The sequence below is a fragment of the Hypomesus nipponensis genome, chromosome 28 (genome assembly GCF_054491055.1).
Source record: "Hypomesus nipponensis isolate SF chromosome 28, ASM5449105v1, whole genome shotgun sequence".
NCBI classification, from domain to species: domain Eukaryota; kingdom Metazoa; phylum Chordata; class Actinopteri; order Osmeriformes; family Osmeridae; genus Hypomesus; species Hypomesus nipponensis.
This window is the reverse complement of record NC_140388.1, coordinates 730,001-732,500: the sequence shown is the minus strand read 5'-3', so window position 1 is coordinate 732,500 and position 2,500 is coordinate 730,001. Positions and strand designations below refer to the sequence as shown.

General features: G+C 46.9%; 8 non-coding genes and 1 pseudogene across 8 annotated transcripts in view; all 9 read right to left on the bottom strand.

Annotated features, from left to right (window-relative positions):
• Positions 1-83: 83 nt before the first annotated feature.
• LOC146217742 (5S ribosomal RNA) lies at positions 84-202 on the bottom strand. Its single transcript, XR_014751322.1, has one exon. It is a non-coding gene; the product is annotated as a 5S ribosomal RNA (ribosomal RNA).
• A 186-nt stretch (positions 203-388) lies between these two features.
• LOC146217741 (5S ribosomal RNA) lies at positions 389-507 on the bottom strand. The gene has a single exon (XR_014751321.1). It is a non-coding gene; the product is annotated as a 5S ribosomal RNA (ribosomal RNA).
• Positions 508-681: 174 nt separating this feature from the next.
• LOC146217740 (5S ribosomal RNA) lies at positions 682-800 on the bottom strand. Its single transcript, XR_014751320.1, has one exon. It is a non-coding gene; the product is annotated as a 5S ribosomal RNA (ribosomal RNA).
• Positions 801-974: 174 nt separating this feature from the next.
• On the bottom strand, positions 975-1,092 carry LOC146217739 (5S ribosomal RNA; annotated as a pseudogene).
• A 195-nt stretch (positions 1,093-1,287) lies between these two features.
• Positions 1,288-1,406, bottom strand: LOC146217738 (5S ribosomal RNA). Its single transcript, XR_014751319.1, has one exon. It is a non-coding gene; the product is annotated as a 5S ribosomal RNA (ribosomal RNA).
• A 170-nt stretch (positions 1,407-1,576) lies between these two features.
• Positions 1,577-1,695, bottom strand: LOC146217737 (5S ribosomal RNA). Its single transcript, XR_014751317.1, has one exon. It is a non-coding gene; the product is annotated as a 5S ribosomal RNA (ribosomal RNA).
• Positions 1,696-1,867: 172 nt separating this feature from the next.
• On the bottom strand, positions 1,868-1,986 carry LOC146217736 (5S ribosomal RNA). Its single transcript, XR_014751316.1, has one exon. It is a non-coding gene; the product is annotated as a 5S ribosomal RNA (ribosomal RNA).
• A 172-nt stretch (positions 1,987-2,158) lies between these two features.
• On the bottom strand, positions 2,159-2,277 carry LOC146217735 (5S ribosomal RNA). Its single transcript, XR_014752411.1, has one exon. It is a non-coding gene; the product is annotated as a 5S ribosomal RNA (ribosomal RNA).
• Positions 2,278-2,461: 184 nt separating this feature from the next.
• Positions 2,462-2,500, bottom strand: part of LOC146217734 (5S ribosomal RNA) — a 119-nt gene continuing 80 nt past the window's right edge. The window contains exon 1 of the ribosomal RNA XR_014752119.1: positions 2,462-2,500. This exon is cut by the window's right edge and continues 80 nt beyond it. This is a non-coding gene — a ribosomal RNA (5S ribosomal RNA).

The window sequence follows — 2,500 nt, the reverse complement described above, 5'->3', positions numbered from 1 at the left end:
AATGAAAACAGCTTCCAGCCCCTTTCATGAAGGACTACTTGTGCATATTGCAAGATTTCAGTTTCTAAGTGAATGAGCAAAAGAGCATACAGCACCTGGTATTCCCAGGCGGTCTCCCATCCAAGTACTAACCAGGCCCGACCCTGCTTAGCTTCCGAGATCAGACGAGATCGGGCGTTGCCAGGCTGGTATGGCCGTACGAAATAAGTTGACAACCATAGGCTACTTATCCATATACAGATTTAGCAATTGACAATGCAAGGTAGTCTCTCTCTCTCTCTCTCTCTCTCTCTCTCTCGTGTCAAAATGAAAACAGCTTCCAGCCCCTTTCATGAAGGACTACTTGTGCATATTGCAAGATGTCAGTTTCTAAGTGAATGAGCAAAAGAGCATACAGCACCTGGTATTCCCAGGCGGTCTCCCATCCAAGTACTAACCAGGCCCGACCCTGCTTAGCTTCCGAGATCAGACGAGATCGGGCGTTGCCAGGCTGGTATGGCCGTACGAAATAAGTTGACAACCATAGGCTACTTATCCATATACAGATTTAGCAATTGACAATGCAAGGTAGTCTCTCTCTCTCTCTCTCTCGTGTCAAAATGAAAACAGCTTCCAGCCCCTTTCATGAAGGACTACTTGTGCATATTGCAAGATGTCAGTTTCTAAGTGAATGAGCAAAAGAGCATACAGCACCTGGTATTCCCAGGCGGTCTCCCATCCAAGTACTAACCAGGCCCGACCCTGCTTAGCTTCCGAGATCAGACGAGATCGGGCGTTGCCAGGCTGGTATGGCCGTACGAAATAAGTTGACAACCATAGGCTACTTATCCATATACAGATTTAGCAATTGACAATGCAAGGTAGTCTCTCTCTCTCTCTCTCTCGTGTCAAAATGAAAACAGCTTCCAGCCCCTTTCATGAAGGACTACTTGTGCATATTGCAAGATGTCAGTTTCTAAGTGAATGAGCAAAAGAGCATACAGCACCTGGTATTCCCAGGCGGTCTCCCATCCAAGTACTAACCAGGCCCGACCCTGCTTAGCTTCCGAGATCAGACGAGATCGGGCGTTGCCAGGCTGGTATGGCGTACCAAATAAGTTGACAACCATAGGCTACTTATCCATATACAGATTTAGCAATTGACAATGCAAGGTAGTCTCTCTCTCTCTCTCTCTCTTCTCTCTCTCTCTCTCTCTCGTGTCAAAATGAAAACAGCTTCCAGCCCCTTTCATGAAGGACTACTTGTGCATATTGCAAGATGTCAGTTTCTAAGTGAATGAGCAAAAGAGCATACAGCACCTGGTATTCCCAGGCGGTCTCCCATCCAAGTACTAACCAGGCCCGACCCTGCTTAGCTTCCGAGATCAGACGAGATCGGGCGTTGCCAGGCTGGTATGGCCGTACGAAATAAGTTGACAACCATAGGCTACTTATCCATATACAGATTTAGCAATTGACAATGCAAGGTAGTCTCTCTCTCTCTCTCATGTCAAAATGAAAACAGCTTCCAGCCCCTTTCATGAAGGACTACTTGTGCATATTGCAAGATGTCAGTTTCTAAGTGAATGAGCAAAAGAGCATACAGCACCTGGTATTCCCAGGCGGTCTCCCATCCAAGTACTAACCAGGCCCGACCCTGCTTAGCTTCCGAGATCAGACGAGATCGGGCGTTGCCAGGCTGGTATGGCCGTACGAAATAAGTTGACAACCATAGGCTACTTATCCATATACAGATTTAGCAATTGACAATGCAAGGTAGTCTCTCTCTCTCTCTCTCGTGTCAAAATGAAAACAGCTTCCAGCCCCTTTCATGAAGGACTACTTGTGCATATTGCAAGATGTCAGTTTCTAAGTGAATGAGCAAAAGAGCATACAGCACCTGGTATTCCCAGGCGGTCTCCCATCCAAGTACTAACCAGGCCCGACCCTGCTTAGCTTCCGAGATCAGACGAGATCGGGCGTTGCCAGGCTGGTATGGCCGTACGAAATAAGTTGACAACCATAGGCTACTTATCCATATACAGATTTAGCAATTGACAATGCAAGGTGGTCTCTCTCTCTCTCTCTCGTGTCAAAATGAAAACAGCTTCCAGCCCCTTTCATGAAGGACTACTTGTGCATATTGCAAGATTTCAGTTTCTAAGTGAATGAGCAAAAGAGCATACAGCACCTGGTATTCCCAGGCGGTCTCCCATCCAAGTACTAACCAGGCCCGACCCTGCTTAGCTTCCGAGATCAGACGAGATCAGGCGTTGCCAGGCTGGTATGGCCGTACGAAATAAGTTGACAACCATAGGCTACTTATCCATATACAGATTTAGCAATTGACAATGCAAGGTAGTCTCTCTCTCTCTCTCTCTCTCTCTCTCTCGTGTCAAAATGAAAACAGCTTCCAGCCCCTTTCATGAAGGACTACTTGTGCATATTGCAAGATGTCAGTTTCTAAGTGAATGAGCAAAAGAGCATACAGCACCTGGTATTCCCAGGCGGTCTCCCATCC